The following is a 12526-nucleotide window of genomic DNA, read 5'->3' on the forward strand; positions in this document are numbered from 1 at the left end:
TTTAACTATACGGACCTTTGTTGGCAAGGTGATGTATCTGCTTTTTAAGATGCTGTCTAGGTTTGTCATTGCTTTCCTTCCAAGAAGCAGGCGTCTTTTAATTTCGTGACTGCTGTCACCATCTACAGTGATCATGGAGCCCAAGAAAGTAAAATCTCTCACTGCCTCCATTTCTTCCCCTTCTATTTGCCAGGAGGTGATGGGACCAGTGGCCATGATCTTAGTTTTTTTGATGTTGAGCTTCAGACCATACTTTGCGCTCTCCTCTTTCACCCTCATTAAAAGGTTCTTTAATTCCTCCTCATTTTCTGCCATCAAGGTTGTGTCATCAGCATATCTGAGGTTGTTGATATTTCTTCCGGCAATCTTAATTCCGGCTTGGGATTCATCCAGTCCAGCCTTTCGCATGATGAATTCTGCATATAAGTTAAATAAGCAGGGAGACAATATACAGCCTTGTAGTACTCCTTTCCCAATTTTGAACCAATCAGTTGTTCCATATCCAGTTCTAACTGTAGCTTCTTGTCCCACATAGAGATTTCTCAGGAGACAAATGAGGTGATCCGGCACTCCCATTTCTTTAAGAACTTGCCATAGTTTGCTGTGGTTGACACAGTCAAATGCTTTTGCGTAGTCAATGAAGCAGATGTTTTTCTGGAACTCTCTAGCTTTCTGCATAATTCAGCGCATGTTCACAATTTGGTCTCTGGGTTCCTCTGCCCAGGATGTCTGGCTCAAGATCAGCAACCACACTACCTAGAGTGTACAAGACCTCCATATCTTTCTGGTATAATTCCTCTGTGTATTATTGCCACCTCTTATTGGCTTGCTTATTTACTACTGCAAAATGTGATGATTGCCACCAGTTTAGATGACTTTTTAAAAAATTAGACAAATTCAGAAGTACGGTTCCTAGTACACTTAATAGTGGAGCTAAAACACACACACACACATTCACATCTGTCAACCAATGTGCCTCTTTTGTTTCAGATAGTACATGGGTAAAGGTAAAGGGACCCCTGACCATTAGGTCCAGTTGTGTCCGACTCTGGGGTTGCGGCGCTCATCTCGCATTATTGGCCGAGGGAGCTGGCGTACAGCTTCCGGGTCATGTGGGCAGCATGACTAAGCCGCTTCTGGCAAACCAGAGCAGCGCACGGAAATGCTGTTTACCTTCCCGCTGGAGCAGTACCTATTTATCTACTTGCACTTTGACGTGCTTTCGAACTGCTAGGTGGGCAGGAGCTGGGACTGAGCAATGGGAGCTCACCCCATCGCGGGGATTCGAACCGCTGACTTTCTGATCGGCAAGCCCTAGGCTCTGTGGTTTAACCCATGGCGCCACGCGCCACCAATGCACCTCTTTTGTTTCAGATAGTACATGGGTAGACAAGTCTAAAAAGCCTGGGACAAAAATTGTCATGGCCCTGTTGGATTAAGCCAAAGGCCTGGGAAATCCAGCATCTTGTTCTTGCAGTGCCTATGGGAAGTCCACAATTAATACCTGTGTTCCTCTGCACATGTGATTCCTGGCAACTGGTATTCAGAAGCATACTGCCTCCGACTGTGGAGGCATTCAAAGTGTGGTCCCACCATAGATTTATATAATGGCATTTTGATATTGGCAGTTTTATTGTTTATCCCCCTTTCCACAGCTCTAAGCTGCCCTTTGAGGGATCATCTTCTTTGTTTGCTGTGACTTGCAATGAGTTAATATGGGAAAGCTCATGTGGGTGTAGACCGGGGTGGCGTTTCTTGGGTTCTCAGCCCACCCCAAAGAAAGACCATATTCTTTATCTATATACAGGTGGGTAGCCGTGTTGGTCTGCCATAGTCAAAACAAAATCGAAAATTCTTTCTAGTAGCACCTTAGAGACCAACTGAGTTTGTTCCTGGTATGAGCTTTCATGTGCATTTCGTGGTATCTGAAGAAGTGTGCATGCACACGAAAGCTCATACCAGGAACAAACTCAGTTGGTCTCTAAGGTGCTACTAGAAAGAATTTTCGATTTTGTTTTATCTATATAGCCAGGGCATGAGTTTCATAGGAATTATCAACTCAAGATGCTCACAATGTCTCTTTGTGCTCCAGTGCTGCAGCAACGTGCTTTGCAGCTTGGCTCAAATGTTGGACATCTGCCGTCAATCAAAATGAGATACTGACACCATAACCAGCTAATCAAGCCAAGCTCCTACTGGGCTGTTGTCCAATGGGAGCAGCTCCAGTGGGAGACGGTCCTGCTGGTTGGAGGAGGGTGGAAGCATGGAAACTGTAGCAGCAAAGAGCTGCAAGAACAACAAAGCCAAGCCCTGGGAGACTTGTTCTGTAAATAGAAACGTGTAGCAAGGATGAGAGAGGTGTGTGTGTGTATTCCTCATAGGGGAAAACCCACGACAAGCAGGAGCATGTGGAAAGCTCTGGCCCTCAAAGGTGCCACAGCTTTCCAGGCTTCGCAGGACAAAGGGATTGCAAGGCAATTATATTCCGGATGTGAACATTAAAATGTTTGCCAGCTGTAAGGGGGTCTCCTGTGCCTCAATTAAATGGAGGGAGTTAGAGTAAGGGCCAAATCTCAGTCCTGACCTTGGTTGTCAACATTTTTGACATGTTGCATGTTGCAGGTTTTTCCATATGAAGTGGCTTGAGCAGGGGTTGGTAAGGTTTACCTCGCCTGGGCCGGTTCACTCCAGAGGCGATCCTTCTGTGGGCTGGATTGTGTGTGCGCGCCCACGATTTTTGGCATCTGCGCATGTGCAGATACAATTTTCAGTGCTGCGGAAGCGAGTCCCTGCGCCAGTTTAGTGCAGCGCGTGGGGACTCGCCAAGTGGGTGGCTCGGTTTGGGGGGCGGCTCATGGGCTGGTTAAATGACCCCCGTAGGCCGCTTGTGTCCCATGGACCTTAAGTTGCCGACCCCTGGGCTCGAGCATTCGTAGGATTGCTATGCTTAAAAATATATTGTCCATCAATAATAATTACATACCGGTAATAACATATCAGTTCTCAAATATATTGGAAAAGCTGTCATGTTGAGGATGTCACTCCAGAAATCAGGGCTAAAACTAATGGGTAGAAATTGCAGGGAAACAGATTTCAGCTAAACATTAGGGAGAAACTTAAAGAGTATGAGCTGCCTGGCAGTACAAGGGACTGCTTCAAGAAGCAGTGGGCTCTGCTACTCTGGTGGCATTTAAGCGGAGGCTGGGTGGCCTACTGTCAACAGTGTTGTAGTTGCATCTTGCATTGCAGCTCATGCACTGAGCAGGGGTGGAGTATGTGGCCTCACGGGTCCCTTCTAAAGCTCTTGAGCCAAAGATTTTATGGCAGCATTTCTGCAATGGACCTCAAAGCCACTCGCAGTCAACAAAATGCAGAAGAAAAACAATACAAAGCAGATCAACCGGTGAACTTACAATTAAAATATGACACCTGTAAGGAGGACGCATTCATGCTGTCTAATGGAAACGGGTCTCAACAGAAGGAGGAGACGTCACCTTGGTGGCTCCATCAGCTCTTTTTCTTAGGATAGCAAAACAAATGGATGCTTTGACGCGTTAGCTCTAAAAGCGTAAGTCTGTGTGCACGTGTGAATGTTGTTGATGCGAGCAGGAAGAGGTCAGAATTCTAGCAAAGGAGAAGAAATGAGCTTTTTATATTCGAATGGCAAGTACTGCCGCGAAAGCACTTATATATGATGACCGTTGTGCAGACGTTATGCCTGCACGGGGGTGGGTGGGGGGAGGAAAATGTTCGCTTCCGCTGCCCCCCCCCCCTGCTAAAAACGCTCGACATAACTTTTGGAAGCGTTAAAAACAGCAGGCACGTCACCGCCACCTACGGGCGTAACGTCTGGAAGGATGATTGATGACTGTAAGGGGAAGTGTGGGTCGGGTGGCTCCGGCGCCGCCGAGTTCCCCGCTCGGCGTTATAGCGAGGGGAAACGCCGCCCTCCAAGCGAATTTCTCTCCTCCTCCTCCCGCTTTCCCGGTGGGAGACGCTGCGCCCCGCCTCCCCGCGCTCGGCCCGACGCTTCGTCCCGCGCCGGCTCCTCCCCGTCTTGTTGCCGTGCGCCTCGGGTGGGTGGCTGGCCAGGCAAGCTGCGGAGCGGCGTCCGGATACGGACAGGGCGGATGACCGACGGGGACTCAACTAGCAGCCATGTAAGTGCGAGGCGCTGGGGGAGGGCGCGCTGGCGGCGAACGGCTTACCCGCCCCCGCCCCCACTTTCTGCTGAAGGTTGGCTTTTTGAGACAGTCTTGGGCGCATGGGGCACCCTGAGGGAAAGTGGGGGCGAGACGGGGTCCCTGCTGCTTCCTCCTCCTCGCCCTTTTCCTACATGGTTTGAGAAGGTGTAGGGTTGGGGACGCTCCGACGTCCTTTACTGGGGAAAATAAAAGATCCTCCACCCCTGAATCTTCCCCCCTTTTCTTGATAAGTTGCCCCTACATGGAGAAAGGCTGGAGCTCTTCTTCCCCTAGGCTCGGAGATACTTCGGGATGGTGTGCCCGCTGTGTATGCTTTGAGATCTGTCTCCCAACTCACTTTCTGGGCTCCCCATGGGAGGAAAACAAACGGGGGATCTTTCCAGGGCCCAAGGTGCCATCAGCATGGGACTTTGGGGCAACTGTTCAGCAGAATGAGCAGGAGGGCCCCATAAAGGCAGAGAAGTACTGGTTTGAGGATGGGAAGCTCTGCGTAGTGTCTGTAAGCTGTCCCCCTTTGTGAGACTATAAAGGCCTGAGGCTAATATTCCTGAAGTGCGTCCCAGACTCTTCCCCCTCTGAACCCTCTTCTTTTCATCAGACTCCCTTGATGAGTAAGGATGTTATAGGCAGCTTGAGTCAGTCACTTCCTAACTTGGGAATGGCAATGGTTCAGAGAGCTCTTAATCTTGAATTTCCTCTGGAATGGATGTCGCGGACACTCACAACCTTGTTTAATTTCTTTAATTGCTTATATTTATTTTGCTTAGTGTTAGTGGAATACAATACTGTAATATGGGAACCTCTCTCTTCCTCCTACTCCCAGTACAGTATTCCCTTTCCTGGAATCTTTCAGAGCATGTGACTGTAGTGGGAGGAGAGCATGGTACAGTTTCCAGATCAGGATTTTGGACACTCATTTGAGTGCTGAGTAGGTTGCATCTTGTAGCTGCAGTGCTCCTCTACCACCTGTGAGTTAGAAAAAACTTTTTGCCTCTGAAGTTCAATGGAGGCAGTGCTTGGTTTCCATAAGACAACCCCTAGAATCTCAGTGTGTGTTTATATCTATACATGTATGTTACTGTTGAACCACTGTGAGCAGCACTCTGCCCATGATCAGGTGCTGCATGTTTTTGTTTGCATCATGTGTTGCTGGGCTAAGCCCTAGGATGGCTGCAATCCTAATCCCTTTACTTGGGGGGGGGGTGTAAATCCTACTGAATTCAACAGGATTTACTTCTGAGCAGACCATGGTTAGGATTGCACTGAAAACCCTCCAATTCAGATTGATGCTGTTGTGGAGCATATAGTGTACATTCATGCATTTCCTCTTCCAGCTATGCTGAGAAGTGGAAGAAGGTGGCAGGAGACTGCGGTAGTGGCAAAATGTTCAGAGAAAGCTTGGGAGCTGTGGTTGCAAAAGAAAGTGACAGGATTTGATGATCTGGGGTTGTGGTTGAGGATGGCTAGTGAGTGGGTTTCCATGCAGTTCTGGGAGAAGCGAGATCCACAGGCTTAAAGAACTTGCAATTTTCTGGAACTTGGATCTGTTTTCCCCCTTGCATTGTTTCTTCTGGTTGCTCTGCTGTGGGCAGTAGCCACGTTGGTAATACCAGGTAATCTTCGTTTTCCATTTCATGGCTGAGTAGCCATTCTCTGCAAATGCTTGATTAAATTTCCAGTTCCCCAGTGCGCTGTCTGGTTGCCAGTTGGCTGTGATTTGCCTGCCGCCTGCCCGCTTCTCAGCTTGTTGCATTATTTGTGTAATTTGCAGTGTGGGTTTCACAGCCTGAACATTCTCCCAAGGAGGTTAGCAGGGTGTAATTTTCAGATGAAAGCTTTCTGCTCCCTGCCACTTGCCCTCCCAGGCCTGGAAGCTCAGGGAGTAACTTTGATACCAAGGCTGAGTCTCTTGTCTCTGCTGGTGTTGGGATGTTGGAAGCAAGAGAGACCAGGTAGGAGCAGCCAAGAAGAGCCTAAAGGTGGACTTTGCCTCTGATCGTTCTTTAATGTATAATTGAGAACCTTATTTAAGAAACAGAAACAGTGAAAGTTAAATGGGGAGCCCGTTTCAGAGGTTACCTTTGGAAGGGAAAACTTGGAGAGATAACTTGAAGAAACTTGCTTTGATCCAAACTAGAACAGTCTTCTTCTGACCATCTTTTGAAAATTACAGTATAAGAAAAACAGCTTTGGATGCAACTGAGAGGCAAAGCACTCCCCTCCTCAAAAAAGTGGAGAGGGGTTAATTCTTTCAACTCCTGCCACTTGGTATTGATCCCTCCCCTGGCCTGCTTCCTCCTCCCCCTTGGAAATATGGGGATACTGTCTTTTTCTTCCTACATATGGAGGGAAGCGGCTTGGGGGAGGGGCAGCTCTAGCTTCCTGCAATTTTCTGCTCAAAATTGCCTCCACCCACACCCATTTGGGGAAAAGATGCATGGTTCTTACAACTTTTTTTTTCTATGAGAAGAAAAGCTGCATGGCGGGGGGAGTTTTGTGTTGGCAGGAAGGGGAATGGTTTGTCAGCCCCGGGGTCATCTTAGCCATAGAGGCTAGTGGTGCGGGGGAACCACGGCGCCACGTTCTGGAGGGCGCCAGGGAAGACGTGGCGCCTCCTAGCATCAACTCACCGCCCTTGTCCGCCTCCGCCATGCCACGCTGCGCCTGGAGTCTCCTCCCTGCTGGAGGAGCCGCCCTCCAGCCCCTCCGGCAGCGGCGCCCTCACCCACCTCCACCATGCTGTGCCGTGGCTGGAGCCTCCGTTCTGCCGGAAGAGCCACCCAGAGGGAAACGTGGGGGTGGGGGGCGCTGGAGGGATCCTTGCACCACAGCGCCAGATAAGCTTAAGGCGGCCCTGGTCAGCCCCTCTCCCCACCAAAAGATACTGATCCACACATCTAATTTAACTTTTTCACACTTTCAGGAGTATATTGTACTGAAGGACAATTGTTACATGGTGCTAATTCAAGGGGAAAATGTGATTATGGTTTATGAGAAAGTATCGTACCTTTTTATTGTCCATGCACGTTCAAATCAGTATTCATTTCCTACCAAGGAGGATTGTGAACAGAAAAGCCATATACGTACCACAATTCACTTCTCTTTTCTTGAGAGGAAGTGGCCACTATCTCTTGAGATTGGCAAAGGTGCTCCCAGAAGTGGATGCTGTGGTCCTTATGCAAACTCTTCAGAATGGTGCAACTGCTCCTACCTCTTCCTCAGTCTAATCTGGGGTATTTTTTGTAATTGTTTTTATTTCCGTTTTCTAATACACAAAAAGCAATAATAACAACAACAATAAAAAGAGAGAGCAAAGATAAAAGCAAGAAAGGAAAAGAGAGAAAGTATATGAGGAGAGAGGAGGGGAGCAGTAATATTCCATAAACAGCATTACAGTTAGTCTAATCTCAGTTTTAACAACCCACATTAAAATTTGTTTAATAATTTTATCAAGATGTGGCCTCTAGTCCTGAACAACACCTATAGATCATGGGAAATCTTATATGTTTATTACATTTTGATTGTGCCTTTCCTCTTCAGGGCTGCACATATGGTTCTTCCCTTCTACACCCCCCTACCTTGTGAGGTAGGCTAGGCTGAAAGAAATTGGGCCAAGGTCAGCTTCCTGACTGAGTGGCAGACCAACAGGGCTACCTACCTGTAACTAGCTTCCTGACTGAAGCTAACTCTGCATCTCTCAGGTCTTATAGCCTGTTTATTTGGGAATATGAGCTAGAAGGGTTTATCTTGTACAGGCAACTCTGGGTTGGACAGAAGACCTGGGGGCTACCTTAACTATCCCAGCAGAGTTGCTAAGAGTCTTCCTTTTGTTAGGGTGATTGGCTGATTGCTCTGAATAGCTGGCCCATAATGACTAGGAAATAGTTGGAGGGTTCTTTTGGCAAAAGAAAATACCTCTCCCTGCACCCTAGCTAAGGATGATGTAACCCAAGTGTCTGTGTGGAGAGATGACTTCAGTTTGCAAGCACTGTCACTATTTTCATTTTGCAAGTGGGATACAACTGCTTCCCAACAAATTCAGGTTGTACAATGAAAGTGGATTAGGTGCTGTTGCGTCACAAGCCCACTTTAAAAAAAAGTCTGATTTTTTTCACATTAAGGAGAGGAATATAAACTGGAAAGTCTGGGGTAACAACGCGACAGTCAACTAGGAATGAGTGTTCAGTAAGTAGCCCCACTAACTTCATGCAAACAAAGCATTTTGAATGCTCAATAAACAGGTTGTCTGGAAGTGACTATTGTCAGAATGAAAAAGGTGAGATAAAGAGCTTAGTTTGGACTCTGTAAGCATCTTGCGGTGCTGGTTTTCTCCCTAGAGCTATGATGCAAAAGTAGTGGGTTGTGACTGTTGGAGTGCTTAAATAGTGTGCTCAACTGCATTATTTGCAAATAATGCAAATGCTACAAAACACAAATAAGCCCCTAGTGACCTTCCTGAATAAACCCTGTAACTTCTTACAGGTTAAGAATAATAAACATAACAGTACCATGGTTGAAATTTTATCTTTCACTTTCAACGTGGTGGCTGAGGACTTTAGGGTACCCTCCTCAACTTTAGTTGTGATGTATAGCACCACATTGGCCAACTTGATATATGTACTGATATGTACTGAACAATTTTGTTCATTTGTTGCTGACAACTTTTGACAGTTGCATCTATTTTTTGCACGTGACTCACTAATGTATAATCTGGGTTATAACTTGGAAGGACTGCTTCTGAATATGGAGGCTCTCAATTGTTTGACCATGTGGGTTTGCAGTATGTGATCTTCATGTTCCTGGCTTCAAGGCCTACCTCTGATAAAAACTGATTACCAGTAAATTGTTTTGCATGCAGATGTCAGTTTCTGCCAAGTGTCCTTCAGCTCTTGAACTCCCAATTTTGGGGATTAATAATAATAATAAAAGAATGTTTTGTCCTTTTAGGTGTGGTCTAGAGGAAGATGCCTTGGTTTTTGCATGTGCATAATCATAGAACTGAAAAGGAACTAGTTCAATCCCTTCCTCAGTGTAGGATGCAACTACAGTATCCATGTTTAGCCTCTGCTTAAATAAACCCACCACAAAGGAGAGCCCACCACCACCTGAGGAAGTCTGTCACACTGTGGAACAGCTCTTACCATTAGGATGTTTCTCCTGATCTTTAGCTGAAATCTGCTTCCTTTCCATTTCCACCCATTGGTTTTAGCCCTTCCCTCTGGAGCAGCATCTTCTGCATAATAGCCCTTCAAATATTTGCTTATAGATAAAATATCTTCTCTTAATCTTCTCTTCCACAGGCGAAACATACCTAGCTTTTTCAACCATTTCTTTTAGGTCTTGGTTTCCAGATCCCTTGCCATCCTGATCACATAGGCTGATCACATTTCTCCGATGAAAATAGGGACATCCCATTCCATAATGATAATTTTACTATTTATACCCCACACATCTTACTGGGTTGCCCCAGCCGTGCTGGGCAGCTTCCAACATACATAAAAACAGAATAAAACATTAAACATTAAATAAACCCTTCCCTATACAGGATTGCCTTCAGATGGCTCAGAGGTTGGATAACTCCATACCCTCCAACATTTCTCCAATGAAAATAGGGACATCTTAAGGAAAAGTGGGACATTCTGGGATCAAATCAGAAACTGGGACGGCTTCTCTATATCAGGGACATCCCTGGAAAATAGGGACACTTGCAGGATCTGTGATCCTCCTCCTCAGGACATGCACCTGTTCATCAAAATGCTTCTTAAAATGTGGTGCCTTGAACTGGACGTATTGCTCCCTGTACTATATAGAAATAGGCTGATATTAACCTGCCTCATATTTCTAAGGATCTTTCTACTTGTATCTCCAAAAAGATGAAAAGGCATAGGGTTTCTGTTTTAGCACCTTATGGGACATTGAGCAAACAAATTTGATAAGCCTCGTGTTTCCCAATTGAAGTGGGAGTTGCTTTGCCTGGGGCATGATGAACCTGAACTGGCAGGGCTAACCATATTCCCAGCCTATTATCCTCCAGGTGTTGTTGGACTCCAGCTCCCATGAGCACCAGCCAATGTAGCAAATGGTTAAAGATGATGAGGGCCATGGTCTCACTCACAGCACTGAAGGCCATCAGTTTGGGGAATTCTGCACTAAGTAATACTTGGTGGCTGCCTGGAGCAGTGCTTCGTAGTGGGAGCAGTATTATTCTTGCTGCTGCTGTAGTAGATGGAATGGCCTTTCTGTTGTTCTCACGAGCTACTTGGCATACATGGTGCTTCTTGGGACTGCTGTGAGAGAGATCTGATAGTATGGGAAGGTGAGAACAGACTAGGAAAAGGGTCAAACACAGTCCTGCCACCAGCCTGAATATTGCAGTGGGCTTTTGGCCAAGTGTGAGGCCCGTTTAAATAGTTTTGACAAGGGTGCCAAAGTTAAGGCCAGCACTGTGAAATGAGTAGCACTTTATCTAGAATGGTGTTTTTCTCTCTCTGCAGTGTCCTTGTGCCATTTATATAACAGCTTTGTAAATGACAAGAGGAATTTGGTCCTGCGGGTTGAATATTTTAGAGCAGCCTAGGAACCAGTTTGCTGTTTCCTAGATGGTGCTTGTGCTTTTGCACTTTAGATCTTAGTGAATTCTCAGCTGTGCCTGCCTTTGAGGAGTGCCCAAGGGATCCAGAGCATTTTTCAGTTTCTGGATCCTTAGGCTTGGGTTGTGTATCTCCTGTTAAAGCAGCACAAAAGGCTTGTTTTTAGTTTGAAGTTTAGCTCTAATCTTGTTTCTCAGCAGATGCTAATGCAAGTGTGTATTCTGTACTTAATCATATCCAAATAGGTTTGTGAGACTTGATATCTGGAAGTTTTATGAGGATCACTGTGATCAAGCAGGAAAAGGGAATTCCTTTCTGTTTCATTTTCCTCAGGAAGCCTGTGAGCCTCTCCATCACTGAGGCGTACAAATTGTAGTGCTGCATATTGAGATATGGTTGATGCAGCCAGGGGTGGGAAACCTTTTCCAGACCAAGGGCCATGTGTCAGTGGTGGGCAGGGCCAGATGCAAAAGTGGGTGGAGCAAAGGATATGACTCTTTAACTTTTGTACAGTAAGGGTACATTGCAGCCACACCAAAGCCAGAAGCTTCTACAAACTCCCACCATCCACATCATTTTATCTTCTGTCCAGGCAAGTAACAGGCATTATTGCAGTTCAATGACGTTTTCCAGCCAGACAAAAGCAGTTGAGTGTGCAGAGCAGGGCTTACCCTTTGGATAAGGCATGACCTGGGGAAGGGTCTCAGGGGCTTGTATTTGGTCCACGAACCCCGATGGAAAGCAATGTGGAGCAGAGAGAGAAGACTGGGGGACAGATTGTGGGCAGAAATCTGAGAATGAAGCTATCACTTGGCCGCTGTTAACTTGTATTTTATTAACTCAAGTGAATGCCTTTCTGGAAGCAGAACTGGATAAGAAGCATAAGGAAATACAGAGAGCCAAGCTACAATGAGAGCAAACAGAACAGCTGAGCTGTTTTCACAAAATACACTTAAGATGGCATCATATTTACTTGTGTCATGCATATCCAATTCCCAGCCCTCTGGAGGAGAACCCAGATTCTAAGCGTCTCTTTAGTAAAAACAGCAGTCTCTGGACGAAGTATGTGCACGGTTAAATTCTGGAAAAAAACAAAACCCCAGGATCAGGATAGTACATGATTACTCAGTTTGTTTTTTTACTTTAATATTCACATTGCTGAGGACTATCTTTAAATGATAATGCTGATAAACTAACCCTGCTCATGAGTTCAAATACAAGTGTTAGATGCTGAAGTTAATGCAACACAGTTCTGTCAGGGATGCTGTAGTTATATCCTGCATTGAGCAGGAGGGTTGATAAATGACCTCCAAAGTCTCTTCCAGCTCTACCATTTCTAAGCATATTTATTCCGAAGTCTACCCTACTGAGTTCCCTGGGGCCTCATTCCCTATTCAGCTTCTACAGGATTGAGATGGCCTCTTTAGATCTAAGATGTGTTATAGACAGTAGGAGATTGTTGACTTCTGCTGTATGCCAGGCAGTGTTATAAGCTAGTCTGGAAACTGGCTGGGTCATAGGCATACTCTGTGCTCACTTTTCTCCTTGTTTCCTCCCTCAAGTGTAGGTTGTTGCACCTCTGAGGTGGGTTGCCTTTTCGTCTGGTGTTTCCACAAGCAGAAGCTGTTGCTGGATAGTCTCAATCTCCTTTTGATGTCTGGTGAGGCAAACTTTGCCCGCCTCCTGGGACCAGGCTGCTACTGCTTGCTTAGGCAAGGACTTCACACAGAA

The 12526-nt window shown here is 46.2% G+C and overlaps 1 protein-coding gene across 3 annotated transcripts in view; it reads left to right on the plus strand.

Moving 5' to 3' along the window:
- RIPOR1 (RHO family interacting cell polarization regulator 1) overlaps positions 1-12526 on the plus strand; it is a 96430-nt gene that overhangs the window by 11442 nt on the left and 72462 nt on the right. The window contains exon 1 of one of the 3 annotated variants that reach the window (XM_033158861.1): positions 3993-4160. The exons of the other annotated variants lie outside the window; for them this stretch is intronic. The gene's annotated coding sequence lies outside the window, so the exon portion shown is untranslated. Of the gene's footprint in view, positions 1-3992; positions 4161-12526 lie in introns of those variants that run through there. 3 annotated transcript variants of the gene reach the window in all.

The sequence above is a fragment of the Lacerta agilis genome, chromosome 8, assembly GCF_009819535.1.
Source record: "Lacerta agilis isolate rLacAgi1 chromosome 8, rLacAgi1.pri, whole genome shotgun sequence".
Classification (NCBI taxonomy): domain Eukaryota; kingdom Metazoa; phylum Chordata; class Lepidosauria; order Squamata; family Lacertidae; genus Lacerta; species Lacerta agilis.